This window comes from Salmo salar, chromosome ssa06 (assembly GCF_905237065.1).
Source record: "Salmo salar chromosome ssa06, Ssal_v3.1, whole genome shotgun sequence".
Lineage (NCBI taxonomy): Eukaryota > Metazoa > Chordata > Actinopteri > Salmoniformes > Salmonidae > Salmo > Salmo salar.
Window position 1 is genome coordinate 88,626,116 of NC_059447.1, and position 24,791 is coordinate 88,650,906.

The 24,791-nt window shown below is 44.0% G+C and overlaps 1 long non-coding RNA gene across 1 annotated transcript; it reads left to right on the forward strand.

The window, feature by feature from the left end:
• Positions 1 to 14,418: 14,418 nt before the first annotated feature.
• On the forward strand, positions 14,419 to 14,930 carry LOC106600141 (uncharacterized). Its single transcript, XR_001327710.2, has 3 exons — positions 14,419 to 14,527; positions 14,618 to 14,673; positions 14,767 to 14,930. It is a non-coding gene; the product is annotated as an uncharacterized lncRNA (long non-coding RNA).
• Positions 14,931 to 24,791: the final 9,861 nt, after the last annotated feature.

Here is a 24,791-nt window from a genome sequence, read left to right on the forward strand (position 1 = left end):
TAATGATTACACCCTAGATCAGCTGCTAGATGCAGGCAAGAGTGTGCAAGGCGGTATTGAAAGTGTCACTGTCTGTCACCTTGATTACTGTATTTTTTTCTCTCGACCTGTGCACCTACGTTGTAAACTTTTCATTTATAAGCTAGCTTGTAGCAACCTCATGATGGGTACAGGGAAAAATAATGTATCATGTAGTAGCCTAAACCTATCGCTGTTACATTGAGCTGGGTGAACGGAATATGAATGACTGTCATCCAATATGCTGTAATAGAAAAAGGCCATGCTTGCAAAAAAAATAAAAAATCTTCCCTAATCTTAAACGTCACTGACCACCACTGGTGTGCACGTAAATGCCTGTCTATTTGTGTGTATGTGCCTGTGTGCTTCCTCCATCGCCTCCATCTCCTCTCCTCCCTCTTTCCTCCTCCTCCTTCTATTCTCCTACTCCTCTCATTCTTCTCCTCCTCCCCTACTATCCACCTCTACTCCTCCTCTTCTTCCTATCCTTCCCCTCCTCCCTCTCCTCCCTTCCCCCCTCTCCTCTCCTCCTCTCCTCCCTTTCCTACCTCTCCTCCTCCTCTCTTCCCTCTCCTCCTCCTATCCTTCCTCTCCTCCCGCTCCTCCCTTTCCTCCTCTTCTCCTTCTACCGTAAATTTCGGACTATAAGCCGCAACTTTTTTCCCAGGCTTTGAACCTCGCGGCTTAAACAATGACGTGGCTAATATATGGATTTTTCCCGCTTTCAATTTTTTTTTCTTTCAAAAAAACACATTCTGTGACGTGCTCAGTTTTTTGGCGGCATGAAGCTTTCATTAGACCAATGAAATTGCCGAACGGGTTAAGGTCAAACAACTTTTTTGTTTACTGTTTAGATTAAATCGAGCGCTCTCAAACTTCATCATTCTGATTACGGTAGTCATTTTGTCACCCTCATCATGGCAAAGACACGGAGAAATGCATATGATGCAGCTTTCAAGTTGAAGGCGATTGATCTGGCTGTTGGAAAAGGAAATAGAGCTGCTGCATGGGAGCTTGGTCTTAATGAGTCGATGATAAGACGTTGGAAACAGCAGCGTGAGGAATTGACTCAGTGCAAAAAGACAACTAAAGCTTACTGCTAATTATTTTTGTTGTTGTTACAAGCCGTGTTTCGTTAAAGCCTATTTATTTTTGTTACAAGCCGTGTTTCGTTAAAGCCTATTTATTTTTGTTACAAGCCGTGTTTCGTTAAAGCCTGTGTAAAGTTAATTTGTTTCAATGTACCGGTAGGCACCTGCGGCTTATAGACATGTGCGGCTTATTTATGTTCAAAATAAATAAAAAATTTAAATTCAGTGGGTGCGGCTTATATTCAGGTGCGCTTAATAGTCCGGAAATTACGGTATTCTCTTTCTTCTCTTCCTCCTCCTCTCCTTCCTCTCCCCCTCCCATTCATCCACCTCTCCTCCCTCTCTTCTTCTCCTCCCTTTTGTTCTCCCTCTCCTCCTCCTATCTTTCCTCCCTCTCCTCCCTCTCTCCTCCCTTTCATCCCTCCTCTTCCCTCTCCTCCTCTTCTCCTTCCTCTCCTCCTCCCTTTCCTCCGCCTCTCCTTTCCTCCTCTCCTATTCCTCTCTCTCCTCCCCTTCCTCCTCTCCTCCCTTTCCTCCTTTCCTCCCTGCATGACTTTGTCAGTCGATTCTCTCTGGGCATCTATCTCTCTCTCTCTTTCTATTTCCCCCTTCTCTGTCTGCCTCTTTCTCTCTCTCTCTCTCTCTCTCAATTCAATTCAATTCAATTCAAGGGGCTTTATTGGCATGGGAAACATGTTTACATTGCCAAAGCAAGTGAAATAGATCTCTCTCTCTCTCTCTCTCTCTCTCTCTCTCTCTCTCTCTCCCCCCTTGATATCAGTTCTTGGTAGCTGAGGGCTCAGCCATAGAACTAGAAATAGAATACCAGAGCTCATCTCATCCTCCTGTGGAAGCAGCTGAAACAACATGAATAACTCCAGGGCTCGGTTGTCTCCTTTTGTCTATAATCCAATAATAATCCCTCAAATCACAATGAAGAGGTGTGAGAAGACCGGATTCGATCTATTCTGGCCATGGATACCATTGGCTGGGGTGATGTCACAGGACGACACATTTTCTATAGTGAAGGATTATTAATGTCTCTGACTGCATGTAATAGGCACTATCAGTAGGCACTATTATTATTTTACTCGAGTGTAAAGCATCATTTTTCTTTCTCCACAGACACTGTTGCATCCCAAATTGCAATAGTATTCCCTATATAGTGCACTACTTTATAGGGATTAAATCAAATCAAATTGTATTTGTTACATGCGCCGAATACTACAGGTGTAGACCTTACAGTGAAAATGCTTCCTTACAAGCCTTTAACCAACAATGCAGTTTTAAGAAGAAAAAAAAATATATAATAAAAGTAACAAATAATTAAAGCGCAGTAGTAAAATAACAATAGCGAGGCTATATACAGGGGGTGCCGATACAGAGTCAATGTGCATGTAGGTAGAGTTATTAAAATGACTATGCATAGATAATAACAGAGAGTAGCAGCAACGTAAAAGGGAGGGGGGCGGGGTGGGGGGGGGGGCAATGCAAATAGTCTGGGTAGCCATTTGATTAGATGTTCAGGAGTCTTATGACTTGGGGGTAGAAGCTGTTTAGAATAGAATGCCATTTGGGACACAATCAACATCTGCTTTATTTCTGGGTTATTTATTTATAACCCCCTTTGTATTTGTTCTCTGACACCACCTCCACAAACAGCACGTAACACACCCTAGACACTGACAATTAAACAGTTGAATTTGTTTTAATCCAAAGTCTCCATAGCTTTTTTACTGCACTTCTACACAATTAAAAAAATGTTATTTGGACAAAAAGCACAGTAATATCAGGTTTAAAGGTGAAGGAACGACAATATCGGACACTATTCAACCTCATCATAAATTGACCCATTTACTTGTGGAACGGCGCATACAGTGCACAATGAAATAGATGCATAATAAACACTATGAAGTCACAACAAGGCTGATTTCAAATGTCGACACCCATAATACACATTATGAAGTCACAACAAGGCTGACTTCAAATGCCGACATCCATAGGCGGCATGTGAGTTTCAATTTTGGGGAATCCATTTTGTCATCCATAAAATTGCACCTTTACAATAAAGGATGCACGCATCATCACATTTGCAGACTGATGCTGTCACGACTTCCTCCGAAGTCGGCTCCTCTCCTTGTTCGGGCGGTGTTCGGCGATCGACGTCACTGCTCCATTTTTCATATATACATTTATCTTGCCTTGTTTCCATACACACCTGGTTTTCATTTCCCCAATTCAGCTACTTGTATTTAACCCTCTGTTTCCCATCATGTTTTGTGTGTAATTGTTTCATGTTGCTGTGGTGTCTTTTTACGCGCATTACTTTTGATATGTTCCGTGTTTTTTAGCGCATTTGATTTAGGTTGTGCTCTCGTTTAGGAACTTTAAAGTGCGCCTGTTTACATCACGCTACTCTCCTGCACCCGACTTCGCCTCTTTTACACACGCTGACAGATGTAAGATAGCCTACTATTCCTAATGTGATGATTAGATTGAATAGTCATAATTTAGTTTAATAATATATCTCAATGACTGTTAGCAAAACAGATAGTTCTGAACAACGAATGCCTGAGCTCGTAGTGACATAGTAGGCCTAATCAGAGACGGAGAGTTTCTACTCCTTTCTTTGCAGGGGAAACATTTTGACTTTTATAAACACAATTCATGCTATTTGCAATTCTACTTCCCTCTATCTGACTGGAGACACAAGCAGCGTCTTTTTGAATAAGACACAAATGAATAGCCTATTCCGCTGATGCTGTCTGGTCAAAAAGAGTATGACATGTTGCCGACGTTAGGATTTGATTGATTCATACCAGCAATCGTTCGGTCTTCCTTAATTAAATAAATTAGCTTTGAGCCAATCAGCTTTGAGCTGAGCTCATCTGTGGGTGATCCTGGTGCAGCAAACCCCCCCACCCCCCCTTAAGCGCTTCACACCAATCACATCAAAAGCAAAACGTGTCTGTTTCTGGTTTGCTTGTGTTGTTGTTGCATGGACAGCAACAAGGTATTTAGCTACATTGATTGGACAAAATAGTTTTTGATATCTTTAAGTTTTCACTGTATTGGACTAAGCATATAAACTCAGCAAAAAAAGAAATAATTCGTAAAAATCCAAATAACTCCACAGATCTTCATTGTAAAGGGTTGTAACACTGTTTCCCATGATTGTTCAATTTATTTTTATTTCACCTTTATTTAACCAGGTAGGCTAGTTGAGAACAAGTTCTCATTTGCAACTGCGACCTGGCCAAGATAAAGCATAGCAATTCGATACATACAACAACACAGAGTTACACATGGATTAAACAAAACATACAGTAGAACAAAAGAAAACAAAAAGTCTATATACAGTGAGTGCAAATGAGGTAAGTTAAGGCAATAAATAGGCTATGGTGGTGAAGTAATTACAATATAGCAATTAAACACTGGAATGGTAGATGTGCAGAAGATGAATGTGCAAGTAGAGATACTGGGGTGCAAAGGAGCAAGATAAATAATAAATACAGTATGGGGATGAGGTAGGTAGATAGATGGGCTGTTTACAGATGGGCTATGTACAGGTGCAGTGATCTGTGAGCTGCTCTGACAGCTGGTGCTTAAAGCTAGTGAGAGAGATATGAGTCTCCAGCTTCAGAGATTTTTACAGTTCGTTCTATCATGGCCTATCATGACCCCACTATTTTGTGGCAACAGGGGGCTCTCAAGGGATGGTCACGTCAGTGCTCAGGGAGGTGTGTAGGTGTTTCCATAGGTGCAAACCAGGTCTCCACCATGCACATCCCCCCTGAATATGCTGATTTGGCTTTCGCCATCTGTAAGAAGAAGGCGACTCAACTACCACCCCATCGACGGGGGGATTGTGCGATAAATCTCCTGGTAGACGCAGCACTTCCCAGGAGTCACGTGTATGTCTCCGAATCTCTGGGACAGGGATACATTCGGCCTTCCACTTCACCTGCCTCCTCGAGTTTATTTTTTGTGAAGAAGGATGGAGGTATACGCCCGTGTATTGACTATCGAGGTATAAATCAGATCACGGTGAAGTATAGTTACCCGCTGCCTCTCATAGCCAGTGTGACAGAGTCATTGCACGGGGCGCGTTTCTTCACAAAATTGGATCTCAGGAGCGCTTACAACCTGGTGCGTATCCGGGAGGGGGATGAGTGGAAGACGGCATTTAGTACCACCTCTGGGCACTATGAGTACCTCGTCATGCCATTCGGGTTGATGAATGCTCCATCAGTCTTCCAATCCTTTGTAGATGAGATTTTCAGGGACCTGCACGGGCAGGGTGTAGTGGTGTATATAGATGACATTCTAATATACTCCGCTACACGCGCCGAGCATGTGTCCCTTGTGCGCAAGGTGCTTGGTCGACTGTTGGAGCATGACCTGTACGTCAAGGCTGAGAAATGTCTGTTCTTCCAACAGTCCGTCTCTTTCCTAGGGTACCGCCTGTCCGCGTCAAGGGTGGAGATGGAAAATGACCGCATTTCAGCCGTGCGTAATTGGCCGACTCCAACCACGGTAAAGGAGGTGCAACGGTTCTTAGGGTTTGCCAACTACTACCAGAGGTTTATCCGAGGCTTTGGTCAGGTAGCGGCTCCCATTACCTCACTGCTGAAGGGGGGACCTGTGCGACTGCAGTGGTCAGCTGGGGCGGATAGGGCTTTTGGTCACCTGAAGGCTCTGTTTACCTCGGCTCCCGTGCTGGCTCATCCTTATCCCTCCTTGGCATTTATAGTGGAGGTGGACGCATCCGAGGCTGGGATAGGAGCCGTGCTCTCTCAGCGCTCGGGTACACCACCAAAGCTCCGCCCCTGCACTTTCTTTTCGAAGAAGCTCAGCCTGGCAGAGCAAAACTATGATGTGGGGGACCGGGAACTGTTGGCTGTGGTTAAGGCTCTGAAGGCGTGGAGGCATTGGCTTGAGGGGGCTAAACACCCTTTCCTCATTTGGACTGACCACCGCAATCTGGAGTACATCCGGGTGGCGAGGTGACTGAACACTCGCCAGGCAAGGTAGGCCATTTTTTTCACCCGTTTTTGTTTTCACCCTATCCTACAGACCAGGTTCCCTGAACGCTAAGGCAGACGCACTGTCCCGGATGTATGACACAGAGGAGCGGTCCACGGATCCCACTCCCATGCTTCTTGCCTGGTAGCACCGGTGGTATGGGAGGTGGACGCAGACATGGAGCAGGCGTTACGTACAGAGCCCACTCCCACCCAGTGTCCAGTTGGGTGTCTGTACGTTCCGTCTGATGTCCGTGATCGTTTGTTATGTTGGACCCACACGTCACCCTCCTCTGGTCATCCTGGCATCGGTCGGACAGTGCGCTGTCTTTGTGGGAAGTACTGGTGGCCCACTTTAGCTAAGGACATGAGGGTTTATGTTTTTATGTCACAGGGAAACACCACGATCCTGGTGGATCGGTTTTCTAAGTCCTGCCATCTCCTTCCTTTGCCCGGTCTCCCTACGGCTCTACAGACTGCGGAGGCCCTGTTCAACCCCGTCTTCCGGCACTACGTGGTGCCAGAGGATATAGTTTCTGATCGCGGTCCCCAGTTCACGTCTAGGGTTTGGAGAGCGTTTATGGAACGCCTGGGGGTCTCGGTCAGCCTTACCTCAGGTTTTCACCCCGAGAGTAACGGGCAGGTGGAGAGTTAACCAGGATGTGGGTAGGTTTCTGTGGTCCTATTGCCAGGACCGGCCTGGGGAGTGGGCGGCTTTCATCCCCTGGGTGGAGATGGCCCAAAACTCCCTCCCTCCGCCACTAACCTATCTCCTTTTCAGTGCGTACTAGGTTATCAGCCGGTCCTGGCGCCATGGCATCAGAGCCAGATCGAGGCACCTGCAGTGGATGAATGGTTTCGGTGCTCGGAGGAGACATGGGACACTGCCCATGTGCGCCTGCAACGGGCCATCAGGCGGCAGAAGGCGAGCACCGACCGCCACCGTAGTGAGGCCCCGGTGTAGCACCGGGGAACCGGGTCTGGCTCTCGACCCGAAACCTACCCCTTCGCCTGCCCTGCCGGAAGCTGTGTCCGTGATTTGTAGGGCCATTTAATGTCCTGAGGAGACTGAACGAGGTTTGTTATAGGTTACATCTCCCCCCTGATTACCGTATTAACCCCTCGTTCCATGTGTCTCTCCTCAGGCCGGTGGTGGCTGGTCCACTCCAGCAGTCTGCGGTGCGGGAGGTTCCCTCGCCCCCTCTGGACAAAAGTACCAAAATAAATGATCTATTGACTCTGCCTCCTCGCAGCAAAATGTTCAGAGCTGGGAAGGTTGTATCCCCCATATATATAACATTCTATTGGTTGCAAAAATGTTGTATAATTTAAATAGAAAAATGTAACGTTTTGAATCTGTCATTTTGCGTGTCAATTCATAAACCATGTGCCATGGAATCAGTACATCTCAAATCTCTTCCTTTTTCTAGACTTGGTTCCCTAGTGATTTTTACCAACAGACTGCTAATGTTTTTTTTCTTCATGTGATCACGTAACCTTTCAATATTTTTCACGAGATTTCATGCCCTGCATTTTTTTACGTACATATCTGACACACATGATTACATTGTGCATGTTCATTTACACAGTCATTATTATTCAACATGTCCTCACCTGGGATTTGAACTCACAGCATCTTGGACAACAGCACTCAGATCTCCATGTCTGTTCCAATGACTGATTGCACCTGTATTCCTACACTTTGGACTTCAAAGTAAATCTCAGCTCTGTTAAAAATACACTCAAGAAAAACAATTATATTTTTAGCATATTGATTAACATTAATGCAAAATTACTGTTCTTTTAAAAATATTTGTCACAAAAACAAGCGTATCTCTGTGAAATGTCAATGGAGCACTGAGCGTACCACAAGCTTTTTATTTTCAAGGCCTTTTACATTTAATTCAGGTCTTGTCATGTTCATTTTGCTTTTTGAGACCCACGGAAGCAACTTTGAAGACAATCACCACAACGTGTAAAACAAAACAAAAATGATTAGAGAAAGCTGCGTGGCTCTGTCAACAGAAGGTGATGAAATCTGACTTTTTGTATATAATGATATGCTAAAGAAACACCCCACTGAACGATTTAGAACATGAAGACTCATATCTGTCTTGGTAAAAATGTATTTAAAAGTAAAATTGTATCACCTTTCACTCACAATGGGTAGAGTGGGTGAGCATTCTATACTGTGCAAGTAGGCAGTTGGTAGGCCTACTATTGACATATATTTTTTTTTTTCATGTTTTTGCTTTCAAAATCAACCTTTGTTAATATAAAAACAATAACATTGGATGTACACAAAAAAGTAAAAAGAAAATCAGGAGACCACCTTTAAGGTCTGGGAAAATCCTATGAAATTTAGATTTGTTCTTTTGTGTAGTTATCCATTAATTCAAGTGAGCAGGCACAGAGTACTGTTGTTGGGTTAGCTGTGTTTCTGTAGTACAGGCAGCTAGCACTGTTGTTGGGTTAGCTGTGTTTCTTTAGTACAGGCACCTAGCACTGTTGTTGGGTTAGCTGTGTTTCTTTAGTACAGGTACCTAGCACTGTTGTTGGGTTAGCTGTGTTTCTTTAGTACAGGCACCGAGCACTGTTGTTGGGTTAGCTGTGTTTCTGAAGAACAGGCACCTAGCACTGTTGTTGGGTTAGCTGTGTTTCTGTAGTACAGGCAGCTAGCACTGTTGTTGGGTTAGCAGTGTTTCTGTAGTACAGGCACCTAGCACTGTTGTTGGGTTAGCAGTGTTTCTGTAGTACAGGCACCTAGCACTGTTGTTGGGTTAGCTGTGTTTCTGTAGAAGACATGAGATGGAGTTTGCTGAACAAAAGGCCACTGGATTGATGCAAGTAGTCATGATATCATTCTGACAGGTAGGTATAGGCTACTTTGTAGCTTTGTAGCTGGTCAACATTTAATAGAGAAGGTTTTAGGGAAAGCCTTTCCATCTACCAGAAGACAGTTAGGTCTATCATTACCATCTCTATATTTTATTCGTTCCTTAATTGTTTGAAACCTGGACCTTTGTTCTTCATATTATGAGGCATGTCTTACCTTGCTTCAAGGTAGCCAAGCCAAAATACTACCATAAAAATGTTGAGGGAAATATTTTATAAACTCATATGTGCTCTCTAGTTGTTCAAATCAACTTTCTTTTAATGTCTAGCATTCATTGTCTGACTGTCGACAGAGTGCGGATTGGTACTTATCACGGTAGGAGGCCGTTCCTTATCATGCTAGAACAGAAGACATACTTGCTGTGTGTGGATGAACCTGACTTTGGCTGACAACTTGACTTTGAGCCAATCAGAGAGCAGGAACCTCCATATGGGGAAGCGACAAGAAAAAGGAAAAAAAGAAGGCAATTTTCATCTGAATTGTTGTAACTAAAACAATAATGCTGCATAATACAAGTTTTTTTTCTATATCAAGTCTTTCTATATTTTATGTCTAGCTAAGAGTTTTGTGTTTGAAGAAGGATTTTTTGTTAGGTTTGATAATGTACACTAGATAATTAGTTAGCTACTGAGCAAGGCAGTCACACACACTTCATATGAAACGAATGGTGTGGTGAGTGCAGCATAATGCTAGCACAACAGCTAGCTAGCTAGCGAATCATGGTAACCATTTAGCTAACTTTAGCCAGGTAGCTAAAAAAATGTATATTTTGGCTGTATGCAATTATGGAGAGTGGATAAAATTGTTTCTTTGTCATCTTGCTAGCTAGTTATCTAGCTGTGGGCATCTGACTAGTATCAACAAGGTCTTTCTACAACACCAGCACAGCTAGCTAACATTGACTAGAACATAAAGCAACACACACGGACATGCATTGCCAACAAACGCAAGCTTCTGGTTTGGAATATTTTAACAAGGCTGAGTGGTTGACGACTTCACAATCTTTTCTGTGTGAACATAAAAGAGATTGACTGCCGACAATAATTGGAGGTGTTAAATACTAATCGGCAGGCAAACATTTGACAATCCTACCGGTGTGTCTGAGCTGTAACGGATTGATGAATGTTAAACGGACTGTTTTTCTGTAAAATGCTGAACTGAATTTGGTGTTTCTTTTGTCATACAATCATCTCTGTTGTTCACCATACGTCAACGGTTGACTCTTGTTGAAAAACAATTGGCTCAATCCAGAATGGGTGGGTAGAGTTCACCCTTTTAAAACCTGTCGGATTGGTCCATGATGTGATGCAGAGTTCTGTCTTACTATCCAGGTCTGTGCCCAAACAATTTGAGTTTCTACTTTTAAAAATCCACCTTTCCAGAAACAAGTGTCTAACCATTGCCGCATGCTATAGACCACCTACTGCCCCCAGCTGTGCCCTGGACACCATATGTGAATTGATTGCCCCCCATCTATCTTCAGAGCTCGTGCTGTTAGGTGACCTAAACTGGGACATGCTTAACACCCCGGCCATCCTACAATCTAAGCTTGATGCCCTCAATCTCACCCAAATTATCAATGAACCTACCAGGTACAACCCCAAATCCGTAAACACAGGCACCCTCATAGATATCATCCTAACCAACCTTCCCTCCAAATACACCTCTGCTGTCTTCAACCAGGATCTCAGCGATTACTGCCTCATTCATTGCGTCCGTAATGGGTCTGCGGTCAAACGACCACCCCTCATCACTGTCAAACGCTCCCTAAAACACCTCAGCGAGCAGGCCTTTCTAATCTACCTGGCCCGGGTATCCTGGAAGGATATTGACCTCATTCCGTCAGTAGAAGATGCCTGGTTATTCTTTAAAAGTGCTTTCCTCACAATCTCAAATAAGCATGCCCCATTCAAAAAATGTTGAACCAGGAACAGATATATCCCGTGGTTAACTCCAGACCTGTTCAACCTCTCTTTCGTAGCGTCTGAGTTCCCCAAAGATTGAAAGCTGCCGCAGTCATACCCCTGTTCACAGGGGGAGACACTCTAGACCTAAACTGCTACAGACCTATATCTATCCTACCCTGCCTTTCTAAGGTCTTCGAAAGCCAAGTTAACAAACAGATCACCGACCATTTCGAATCCCACCGTACCTTCTCTGCTATGCAATCTGGTTTCCGAGCTGGTCATGAGTGCACCTCAGCCACGCTCAAGGTCCTAAACGATATCATAACCACCATCGATAAGAGACAATACTGGGCAGCAGTATTCATCGACCTGGCCAAGGCTTTCGACTCTGTCAATCACCACATTCTTGTCGGCAGACTCAATAGCCCTTGGTTTCTCAAATGACTGCCTCGCCTGGTTCACCAACTACTTCTCAGACAGAGTTCAGTGTGTCAAATCGGAGGGCCTGTTGTCCGGACCTTTGGCAGTCTCTATGGGGGTGCCACAGGGTTCAATTCTCCAGCCGACTCTTTTCTCTGTATACATCAATCATGTCGCTCTTGCTGCTGGTGATTCTCGGATCCACCTCTACGCACACGACACCATTCCGTACACTTCTGGCTCTTCTTTGGACACTGTGTTAACCTGTTAGGGCTAGGGGGCAGCATTTGCACGTCTGGATAAAAAAAATGTACCCGATTTAATCTGGTTACTAATCCTACCCAGTAACTAGAATATGCATATACTTATTATATATGGATAGAAAACACTCTAAAGTTTCTAAAACTGTTTGAATGGTGTCTGTGAGTATAACAGAACTCATTTGGCAGGCAAAACCCTGAGACATTTTCTGACAGGAAGTGGATACCTGATGTGTTGTATTGACTTTAAACCTATCCCATTGAAAAACACAGGGGCTGAGGAATATTTTGGCACTTCCTATTGCTTCCACTAGATGTCACCAGCCTTTACAAAGTGTTTTGAGTCTTCTGGAGGGAGATCTGACCGAACAAGAGCCATGGAACGATGATGTCCCATTAGACACCTGGCGCGCGAGTTCATGTTGGGTACCCTCGTTCCAATACGTTATAAAAGAGTATGCATTCGTCCACCTTGAATATTATTCATGTTCTGGTTAAAAAAGGCCCTAATGATTTATGCTATACAACGTTTGACATGTTTGAACGAACGGAAATATATTTTTTCCCCTCGTTCATGACGAGAAGTCCGGCTGGCTTAGATCATGTGCTAACAAGACGGAGATTTTTGGACATAAATGATGAGCTTTTTTGAACAAAACTACATTCGTTATGGACCTGTGATACCTGGAAGTGACATCTGATGAAGAGAATCAAAGGTAATGGATTATTTACATAGTATTTTCGATTTTAGATCTCCCCAACATGACGTCTAGTCTGTATCGCAACGCGTATTTTTCTGGGCGCAGTGCTCAGATTATTGCAAAGTGTGATTTCCCAGTAAGGTTATTTTTAAATCTGGCAAGTTGATTGCGTTCAAGAGATGTAAATCTATAATTCTTTAAATGATAATATAATATTTTACCAATGTTTTCTAATTTTAATTATTTAATTTGTGACGCTGACTTGACTGCCGGTTATTGGAGGGAAACGATTTCCTCAACATCAATGCCATAGTAAAACGCTGTTTTTGGATATAAATATGAACTTGATAGAACTAAAAATGCATGCATTGTCTAACATAATGTCCTAGGAGTGTCATCTGATGGAGATTGTAAAAGGTTAGTGCATCATTTTAGCTGGTTTTATGGTTTTGGTGACCCTGTCTTTGAATTGACAAAACATTACACACAACGCTTGTAAATGTACTGTCCTAACATACTCTAAATTTATGCTTTCGCCGTAAAACCTTTTTGAAATCGTAAAACGTGGTTAGATTAAGGAGATGTTTATCTTTCAAAGGGTGTAAAATAGTTGTATGTTTGAAAAATTTGAATTTTGACATTTATTTGGATTCAAATTTGCCGCTCTTGAAATGCACCTGCTGTTGATGGAGTGCACCACGAGTGGCACGCTAGCGTCCCACCTAGCCCATAGAGGTTAACTAACCTCCAGACGAGCTTCAATGCCATACAACTCTCCTTCTGTGGCCTCCAACTGCTCTTAAATGCAAGTAAAACTAAATGCATGCTCTTCAACCGATCGCTGCCCGCACCTGCCCGCCCGTCCAGTATCACTACTCTGGACGGTTCCGATTTAGAATATGTCGACAACTACAAATACCTAGGCATCTGGTTAGACTGTAAACTCTCCTTCCAGACTCACATGAAGCATCTCCAATCCAAAATTAAATCTAGAATCGGCTTCCTATTTTGCAACAAAGCATCCTTCACTCATGCTGCCGAACATACCCTCGTAAAACTGACTTTTCTGCCGATCCTTGACTTCGGCGATGTCATTTACAAAATAGCCTCCAACACTCTACTAAGCAAACTGGATGCAGTCTATCACAGTGCAATCAGTTTTGTCACCAAAGCCCCATATACTTCCCACCACTGCGACCTGTATGCTCTCGTTGGCTGGCCCTCGCTACATATTCATCGCCAAACCCACTGGCTCCAGGTCATCTATAAGTCTTTGCTAGGTAAAGCCCCGCCTTATCTCAGCTCACTGGTCACCATAGCAGCACCCACCCGTAGCACGCGCTCCAGCAGGTATATTTCACTGGTCACCCCCAAAGCCAATTCTTCGTTTGGCCGCCTTTCCTTCCAGTTCTCTGCTGCCAATGACTGGAACGAATTGCAAAAATCACTGAAGCTGGAGACCCATTTCTCCCTCAATAACTTTAAGCACCAGCTGTCAGAGCCGCTCACAGATCACTGCACCTGTACATAGCCCATCTGTAAATAGCCCATCCAACTACCTCATCCCCATAAAATAATTTATTATTCATTTTTTTTGCTCCTTTGCACCCCAGTACCTATCTCTACTTGCACATTCATCTTTTGCACATCTATCACTCCAGTGTTTAATTGCTAAATTGTAATTATTTCGCCACTATGGCCTATTTATTGTCTACCTCATTTATCTTACCTCATTTGCACTCACTGTATATAGACTTTTTCTCTATTGTATTATTGACTGCATGTTTGTTTATTCCATGTGCAACTCTGTGTTGTTTTTGTCTCACTGCTTTGTTTTATCTTTGCCAGGTCGCAGTTGTAAATGAGAACTTGTTCTCACCTAGCCTACTTGGTTAAATAAAGATGAAAAAAAAAATATCAATGTGCAACTCCACCCTCCAGCACACCAGTGTACACCAGCTGAATGAAATCCAGAGCACCTAATCCAATTGGGAAATTGAACCAATTGAAATGAAGTTCATTGGCTAACAGCTGTACATAATTAGCCATCCAGGATAGAAGGGTCTGGGATTCCTTTATGAGGTGCAACCAAAACAGCTGTTTGACATAGCAACAGGGATATTCAGTCAAGGTGTCTCTCTAGCATTTGTTCTTAATACCGTTGTGGTTTTGATCACTAAAATGGCTGTGACTTTTGGACTCTCGTTGAGGTTAGTTTTTCAATGTAGTCATCTGGTTGGTTTACCTTGTCTTAAAGTTTTCACTGGTTACTTGTGTTTAACTGTCTGAATGTTTTGTAGTGTTTCTTGGATTTGCTGCCTGCTAATTGGAGGGATAACTTGTTTTACACTTAAAGGTGTGTTTTGGTTTACACTACTTCAGTTCAAATCAGTCTAGTTCCGATAGCTTAAGGCTGGCATTTTACCACAATGTTTATTTTGTTTTCTAGGTAATTCTAATGGGCATCATGCCTACACTGTACCTGAACCAACTGGATCCTATGCCAAAGCAAGTGGGGTGCCTAGTACAAATGCTAAAGCTACTGGCCACAATGCCACGTCAGCAGAAGCTACTGGCCACAATGCCACGTCAGCAGAAGCTACTGGCCACAATGCCACGTCAGCAGAAGCTACTGGCCACAATGCCACGTCAGCAGAAGCTACTGGCCACAATGCCACGTCAGCAGAAGCTACTGGCCACAATGCCCCGTCAGCAGAAGCTACTGGCCACAATGCCCCGTCAGCAGAAGCTACTGGCCACAATGCCCCGTCAGCAGAAGCTACTGGCCACAATGCCCCGTCAGCAGAAGCTACTGGCCACAATGCCCCGTCAGCAGAAGCTACTGGCCACAATGCCCCGTCAGCAGAAGCTACGGCGCCTCAGCAAAGCGTCCGGCCCGGCGCTCACAGAAGCGTCCGGCCCCGGCGCCTCAGCAGAAGCGTCCGGCCCCGGCGCCTCAGCAGAAGCGTCCGGCCCCGGCGCCTCAGCAGAAGCGTCCGGCCCCGGCGCCTCAGCAGAAGCGTCCGGCCCCGGCGCCTCAGCAATAGCGTCCGGCCCCGGCGCCTCAGCAATAGCGTCCGGCGCCTCAGCAATAGCGTCCGGCCCCGGCGCCTCAGCAGAAGCGTCAAGCCTTGAACAGACCGCCCGACCACTCAACTAGGGAGATCATAATTTGGTTTGCCCAACTCCTTCATCGTCGTTCCCCTGTTACTGTGCCTCCCTTTAGAAGAAAAGGTAACTGGGGTGGGGAAATGTGCCAACTAATGCTCTTGTTTGAAATGAGGATCTCCTTCACTTGTCCAGCGTCATGCAAATTGTTTACAGGGGTGGACACTACAATGGTATAAATGGTTTTTATAACCATACGACTAAAATTGACTTCTGACTTGCCAATATTGCTGACACACTTTTAGGTTCTACGGTTATGCTTTTGATTTAGCCTGGTGTTCCTGCTACTCTTCCATGATATGCTCAATAAACAATTTGACTTTCAATATACCTTGTCCTTAAAATATAATATTCTCTTCTGCCTGCCATGTGCTTGCTGTTTGGGAACAGACTGTGGGTCTGGAGTAAAAGGGAATGTGGATCACAACACTTGTGTAAACAGGTATGTTTACCTTTGTTTCTGGTAGTTCAAATGCTCAAGTTCTCTAAATTGTCAGAGCTCCCTCATATGTTTATACTTTACCTGTCCCTTTGTGTAGGGTGTTTGATTTAGTAATCTGCCTGTTATCATAGGTGCCTTAAGAATGTGAGTGCAGTTTACCTCATCGTCCCATTGCCTGTCACTAACCTGTCCCAGGGAAGCGACGTTGTTTCCTTGGCGTTACTCAAACATTAAAACTACTTGACACACTTTGCCAGTAATAGAATGTTGGTCTGGCCAGACACATGAACATGGATGCAATCCTGTATGCATTCATCACATTCAGCTGTAAGAAGTACTGAACTTTATCAGACGTTCCTTATGTCAACTCTCAACGTGGCCTTTGCACGATCTGTTTCTACCTGACACCAATGAGGTTGCACTTGCAGAAGTCCCTGGCAGGGACTTTTAGACTTCTTAAAAGGTGCATTTGATTTAAGCACTTGGTACTAACTTAATCTGGAGACATTGCAAATATGTAATTGAACCGAAAAGCTTGCATGTTGACTCACTTCTGCTTTTCTTGGTATCAAGGTGTGAAACAACTAAAAAAAAAAACTTAATGGTTTGACATTGTAGGAATTTTTCAAGGAACTAGTTCATAGAGGAATGAAATAAGTGGTGAGCAGAGTGTGGACTCAATAGTAAAATGTTTGAAGAAAACTACATTTGCCACAGAGGTAATGTCCACTGGGGCTGCTTTGAAACTTTTTGGGGGGGATTCTGGATTCTGATCATTTGGTAGCCAGGGTCTGATCGATCTGACATTTTCTAAAAAAAAATGTTCAATAAATTACAGCATCATTCTGATCCCCATCACAGAACCCAGAGAGTGCTTTGAACACCTGTAAAGTGCTTCAGACTAAAGACATGAGGTGGGAGGGCTTGGTTCTGACCGAGGTAGATGAAGAACGAAGACATTCAGCGCGTAAATACATTTGTTATCTTACCCCAAACGGGCGGTGGTTCATGTGCAAGGTACATGAGAATAGTTATAGAATGTATCCATGACTAATACCCTCTTTTTTTGCCGCCACCCCCTTCTCCGTCTCTGTGTAATAAGTCGTCATATCTTGTCCATCCACTAGGGACTTTTGTCTCATGTAAGTGTGCATATGTTTACTGTGTTAGTAACTCAATGTGTAGTACTGAATAAACAGCAAAGCTGGGGATCTTGCAGATCCAAGAAGGTTACGACTCTTCAGAATGAGACTGAGGCAATGATTAATAAGCGACTTAACGAAAAATAATTTCTTCCAGAGTTTAATTCGGGAGATGGTAACTCGTTAAACAACTTCTTCCGTGGTGCTCCAAATTCCTAATGAGTTAATTGTTACATGAATGGCTCCATGGATTGATGAGGAATTGAAAATATGGTTGAAAGAGAGAGGGGAAAACGAGTAGCTAATAAATCTGACTGGCTGACTTACTGAAAATTTAGAAATTGTGACTAAACTCAAGAAGAAATTTATGAATCCAAGATCAATTATATAAAAACACTTTGGAGTACTTTAAATGAAATGATGGGCAGAAAGACAAATTCAACTCAATCTTTCATCAAATCAGAAGGCTTATTCATCACACAACCATTTGATGTTGGCAATTATTTTAATGATTACCTTACTGGCAAAGTGGGCAAACTTAGGCAAGAAATGCCAACAACGAATAGTGAGCCATTGTATTAATGAATAAACAAACAAATAATGAAAGCAAAGCATAATAAGTTTGAATTTTGTAAACTTGGTGTGGGAAAAGTGAAAAAACTATTGTTATCGCTCAATAATGACAAACCTCCTGGCATTGACAACTTAGATGGAAAGCTACTGAGGATGGTATCTGACTCTATAGCCACTCCTATCTGTCATATCTTTAATCTGAGCCTAGAGGAAAGTGTTTGTCCTGAGGCCTGGAGGAAAGCCAAAGTCATTCTGCTACCCAATAATGGTAAAGCAGCTCTTACTGGTTCTACAGCAGAGCTATCAGCTTGCTGCCAGGTCTTAGCAAGCTGTTGGAAGAAATGTTAGACCAATACAATGCTATTTCTCTGTCAACAAATTAACAACAGACTTTCAGCATGTTTATTCATTAATGAATGGTGTGGCTGTTAAGCAAGTTGAGACTAAATTACTTGGTGTTACCTTAGCTTGTAAACTGTCATGATCAAAACATATTGATTCAATGGTTGGAAAGATGGGGAGAGGTCTGTCCGTAATAAAGCAATGCTCTGCTTTCTTTGACACCACACTCCACAAAGCAAGTCCTGGAGGCTCTAGTTTTATCTTATCTTGATTATTATCCAGTCATATGGTCAAGTCCTGCTAAGAAAGACCTAGTTAAGCTGCAGCTGGCCCAGAACAGAGCAGCACGTTTTGCTCTTCACTGTAATCAGAGGGTTAATATACTACACATGCCAGTCTCTCTTGGCTAAGAGTTGAGGAAAGGCTGACTGCATTGCTTCTTATTTTAATTCCAAATTGTTTGCATAGTCAACTTATACACAGCAGTGACACACACACTTACCCCACCAGACATGCCACCAGGGGTCTTTTCACAGTCCCCAAATCCAGAACAAATTAAATGAAACACACAGTATTATATAGAGCCATGATTGGATGGAGCTTCCTTCCATATAGCGCAAGTAAACAACAAACCTGGTTTAAAAAACTCCAAATAAAGCAACACCTCATGGCACAACACCTCTCCCCATGTGACCTACATGTTGTGTGTATGTACTGACATGTATGTGGAACTGATAGATGCACAAACACACTACATGTTAACGTTTTAAATTTATGTAAATTGCAAAATATTTTGTCTGTAATGTATTTTTTTGTTATGTATCGGACCCCTGTAATACTAGCTGTCGCCATTGACATCGGCTAATGGGGATCCTAATAAATAAATACAAATAAAAATATAACTTCAACTACCTTGAGTATTTGAAAAGTTGACATTTTCAAATAAACTACAAAATACTAATATTTTCTACCCAGGTCTGACCTCCACAGGACACTGTGGGTGTAAACGATATAGTGAAATGCTTCCTTGCAAGCTCTTTCCTCAACAGTACAGAATCAATATTAAAGAAGCAAAGAGAGAGAGTCTGGGAAGGACAAGGACATGGAGTGTGCGAGGGAAGGACAAGGACATGGAGAGAGAGAGACAAGGACATGGGGAGAGAGAGAGATTGTTCTGGCAATGTTAACATATGTTTCCCATGCTAATAAAGCCCCTTGAATTGAATAGAGAGAGAGAGAGAGACACACAAGGACATGGAGAAAGAAAGAGAAGGGAGTGACTGCAAATAATAGCACAGTCCATTTGTATGTTCCCATGGTAGCAAGACGTCTTAGCCCCAGACGTAGAAGGAGAGAGAGGTGGAAAAACCTCATCCCAAACCCCTTAACATATACACACACCTTGTCCACAGCCCCGCTGTCTACATTTATAATTGCTGTGTGTATACCAAGACACTTGGCCCTCTCCAATCCTGGATGATTCAGTGGATGGAGAAAAAGCAGAGCCACCGTACGACTAGATTAAGTATGTGTGTATGTTTTCTTAGTGGTGAATCATACAAGGTAATTCGTGTGTTAATGTTGTGTTGTCATAGATAAATAGGTCAGTGTGTACAAAACACTTCTGGTAATTGGAACTGTGACACTGTCTGACACACACACACACACACACACACACACACACACACACACACACACACACACACACACACACACACACACACACACACACACACACACACACACACACACACACACAGCAATAGAATGATTCTATTTCTATGGCCCCAGCAACAAAACGCTGACCAAATCAAATGTATTTATATAGCCCTTCTTACATCAGCTGATATCACAAAGTGCTGTACAGAAACCCAGCCTAAAACACCAAACAGCAAGCAATGCAGGTGTAGAAGCACGGTGGCTAGGAAAAACTCCCTAGAGAGGCCAAAACCTAGGAAGAAACCTAGAGAGGAACCAGTCTATGAGGGGTGGCCAGTCCTGTTCTGGCTGTGCCGGGTGAAGATTATAACAGCACATGGCCTAGATGTTCAAATGTTCATAAATGACCAGCATTGTCAAATAATAATAATCATAGTAGTTGTCGAGGGTGCAACAAGTCAGTAACTCAAGAGTAAGTGTCAGTTGGCTTTTTCATAGCCGATCTTTGAGAGTATCTCTACCGCTCCTGCTGTCTCTAGAGAGTTGAAAACAGCAGGTCTGGGACAGGTAGCACGTCCCAGACCTGTAAATGGGATTCAACATGACTAATACTACATACAGACACAGAAAGCCACCCGTTGAGACAGACAGAGGCAGACAGGCAAACGGAGACAGACAGACAGACAGGCAAACGGAGGCCAACGAAGACAGACAGACAGACCATGAAACCAAATCGGAGGGCCTGTTGTCTGGATCTCTGGCAGTCTCTATGGGGGTGCCACAGGGTTCAATTCTCGGGCCGACTCTCTTCTCTGTATATATCAATGATGGCGCTCTTGCTGCTGGTGATTCTCTGATCCACCTCTACGCAGACGACACCATTCTGTATACTTCTGGCCCTTCTTTGGACACTGTGCTAACTAACCTCCAGACAAGCTTCAATGCCATACAACTCTCCTTCCGTGGCCTCCAACTGCTCTTAAATGCAAGTAAAACTAAATGCATGCTCTTCAACCGATCACTGCCCGTACCTGCCCGCCTGACTAACATCACTACTCTGGACGGTTCTGACGAAGAATATGTGGACAACTACAAATACCTAGGTGTCTGATTAGACTGTAACTCTCCTTCCAGACTCACATTAAGCATCTCCAATCCAAAATTCCATCTCCATCTCCAATCCTAAATCTAGAATCGGCTTCCTATTTCGCAAAAGAGCATTCTTCACGAATGCTGCCAAACATACCCTCGTAAAACTGACTATCCTACCAATCATCGACTTTGGCCATGTCATTTACAAAATAGCCTCCAACACTCTACTCAACAAATTGGATGCAGTCTATCACAGTGCCATCCGTTTTGTCACCAAAGCCCCATATGCTTCCCACCACTGCGACCTGTACGCTCTCGTTGGCTGGCCCTCGCTTCATACTCGTCGCCAAACCCACTGGCTCCAGGTCATCTACAAGTCTTTGCTAGGTAAAGCACCGCCTTATCTCAGATCACTGGTCACCATAGCAGCACCCAACCGCAGCACGCGTTCCAGCAGGTATATTTCACTGGTAACCCCCAAAGCCAACTCCCCCTTTGGCCGCCTTTCATTCCAGTTCTCTTCTGCCAATGACTGGAACGAACTGCAAAAATCGCTGAAGCTGGAGACTCATCTCCCTCACTAACTTCAAGCACCAGCTGTCAGAGCAGCTCACAGATCATTGCACCTGTACATAGCCCATCCTCCTACCTCATCCCCATACTGTATTTATTTATTTTTGTCCTTTGCACCCCAGTATCTCTACTTGCACATTCATCTTCTGCACATCTATCACTCCAGTGTTTAATTGCTATATCGTAATTACCTCGCCACTATGGCCTGTTTTATTGCCTTAACTCCCTTATCCTACCTCATTTGCACACACTGTATATACATATTATTTTTTTATATTTATTTTTCTACTGTATTATTGACTGTAAGTTTGTTTATTTCATGTGTAACTCTGTGTTGTTGTATGTGTCGAACTGCTTTGCTTTATCTTGGCCAGGTCGCAGTTGTAAATTAGAACTTGTTCTCAACTTGCCTACCTGGTTAAATAAAGGTGAAATAAAAACGAAATAAAAAAACTATAAACTAGCCTACTGATCTGACTGCACCTGTTATGTTAATGGCGTTATAGGCTTAGCTGCATTAATAATTATGTTTCAGGGTCTTAGGCCTAGCTAGATTAATCATTATGTCTCAGGGTCTTAGGCCTAGCTAGATTAATCATTATGTCTCAGGGTCTTAGGCCTAGCTAGATTAATCATTATGTCTCAGGGTCTTAGGCCTAGCTAGATTAATCATTATGTCTCAGGGTTTTAGGCCTAGCTAGATTAATCATTATGTCTCAGGGTTTTAGGCCTAGCTAGATTAATCATTATGTCTCAGGGTCTTAGGCCTAGCTAGATTAATCATTATGTCTCAGGGTCTTAGGCCTAGCTAGATTAATCATTATGTCTCAGGGTTTTAGGCCTAGCTAGATTAATCATTATGTCTCAGGGTTTTAGGCCTAGCTAGATTAATCATTATGTCTCAGGGTTTTAGGCCGAGCTAGATTAATCATTATGTCTACAGGTTTTAGGCCTAGCTAGATTAATCATTTTGACTAGGGTTCTTGGTTAACTAGCCAAGGTGAATGTATATTTGACCCGGGAGACAGCAACCTTACCTTGATCCAGGTCTAGTTCTGTCTATCTTGACCTCTTGGTTGGTCTGTCCAAGTAGATTATTATTTGCTCAGATGGTGATGAAACAATATGTACAAAAAGTAAAACTACCAAAGGCCCAAACTAAAGACTTAAAAACAAACAAAAGATGTCATGGCCACCAAACCAACCATCAGCCTCACGGTTCTGCCAGCTGGGACACTGACTGACCATCAGCCTAACTGGCAGCACCTGATGTTCTTATCAACCAGGATCACCCCCTGACTCCTTATCAACCAGGATCACCCCCTGACTCCTTATCAACCAGGATCACCCCTATCTCCTTATCAACCAGGATCCCCCCGTCTCCTTATCAACCAGGATCACCCCCTGACTCCTTATCAACCAGGATCACCCCTATCTCCTTATCAACCAGGATCCCCCCCGTCTCCTTATCAACCAGGATCACCCCCTGACTCCTTATCAACCAGGATCACCCCTATCTCCTTATCAACCAGGATCCCCCCCGTCTCCTTATCAACCAGGATCACTCCCTGTCTCCTTATCAACCAAGCTCAGTACCTGTCTCCTTATCAACCAGGATCACCACCTGTCTCCTTATCAACCAGGATCACCACCTGTCTCCTTATCAACCTGGATCCCCCCGTCTCCTTATCAACCTGGATCCCCCCCGTCTCCTTATCAACCTGGATCCCCCCCGTCTCCTTATCAACCTGGATCCCCCCCGTCTCCTTATCAACCAGGATCACCACCTGTCTCCTTATCAACCTGGATCCCCCCTGTCTCCTTATCAACCAGGATCACCACCTGTCTCCTTATCAACCTGGATCCCCCCGTCTCCTTATCAACCTGGATCCCCCCCGTCTCCTTATCAACCAGGATCACCACCTGTCTCCTTATCAACCTGGATCCCCCCCGTCTCCTTATCAACCAGGATCACCCATGTCTCCTTATCAACCAGGATCACCCATGTCTCTTTATCAACCAGGCTCAGCATCTGGACAAGGTTGTTGCTGCCCCATGGGGGATTGGAGTGTGGTAGTGGTAGTGAGCTGTGGTGTGCTGTCTAAACTACCTAATCAATTTCATAACATCACACACTCCTTTTCTCTCCTTCCTTCCTCTCCTCTCCTCTATTAGCAGTGTCCTAAGCCCTTGATACCTCTCCCTGGGTAACGGCCTGCCTGCTGCCTCCTGTCTGCCACCTGCCTGTTGCCTCCTGCCTGCCACCTCCTGCCTCCTGCCTGCCACCTCCTGCCTCCTGCCTGCCACCTCCTGCCTCCTGCCTGCCGCCTCCTGCCTGGATTAACACAAGCATGTCCCTTGTTCTCTAAACGGCAATGAGTGGAAGGAGAGAGAGAGAGAGACCACAGAGAGCCTGTGATCCAGGGTTTAGAGATATGTGTATGTATGTGTGTATGAGTGTGTGTGTGTGTCTCTCTGTGTGTGTGTGTGTCTCTCTGTGTGTGTGTGTGTGTGTGTGTGTGTGTGTGTGTGTGTGTGTGTGTGTGTGTGTGTGTGTGTGTGTGTGTGTGTGTGTGTGTGTGTGTGTGTGTGTGTGTGTGTGTGTGTGTGTGTGTGTGTGTGTGTGTGTGTGCGCGTGTGTGTGTTAATAGTTGTTTCTTCTCCTGGTGGCCATGGACACTGGGGCCAGGTGCAGAAGGGTTAGAAACGAGGTGGGAGGGAGGGAGGCGTTTATTTCCAGGTAGAGACAGAGACAGGTGGTGAGTCGTGACTCCCAGAGTGTGTGTTATTACTGGTTGTGGTTGTAACAGTCAATAGAGAGCCTACGTGGTGGTGACTGGCAGTCCCTCTGCCTGCTGATGCAATGCAGAGGACCATGATATGTCCGGGGTTGGATACACCGCCTGTGTGTGTATATGAGTGTGTGTGTGTATGAGTGTATGAGAGTGTGTGTATGAGTGTGTGTGTATGTGCACAACAAGCTCTCACAGTCTCACTGCATAATTAGACGTTCCTCCACGTTGTTTATAAGTTGCTCCAAGCATCAATTTTCAGGGGTTAAATTTGGGCACCCAATTCCAAGGTTTAAGGTTTGTGATATGGTTAAATCCAAAAATTAAATAAAAACGGTGTCCACAACTGGGATGGAACACGCAACCTTCAAATCCAGAGTCGTGGGATTACACCCACCCCTCCATGGATTTCCAGATGCCCTCAGAACTTGGATAAATGTCACATGACGACCTCAATCTTAAACGACCTGGCTGGTGTGAGCGTGTGTGTCCCTTAACGTCATCACAACGTTTTTCACATGTGAAAGTGCAAATTCAATTTTCACGTTTTCTGCAATTGACGTGAGGTGAAAACATGTTATTCTCCTCACGTGAACAGGTGGTGTTAACATGTGAACTCTAAAGTAATACAGCTGAACAGCTGACCTCAGGTGTGTCTCTTGTTTTCACATGGGAGCATTACAGCTCAAAA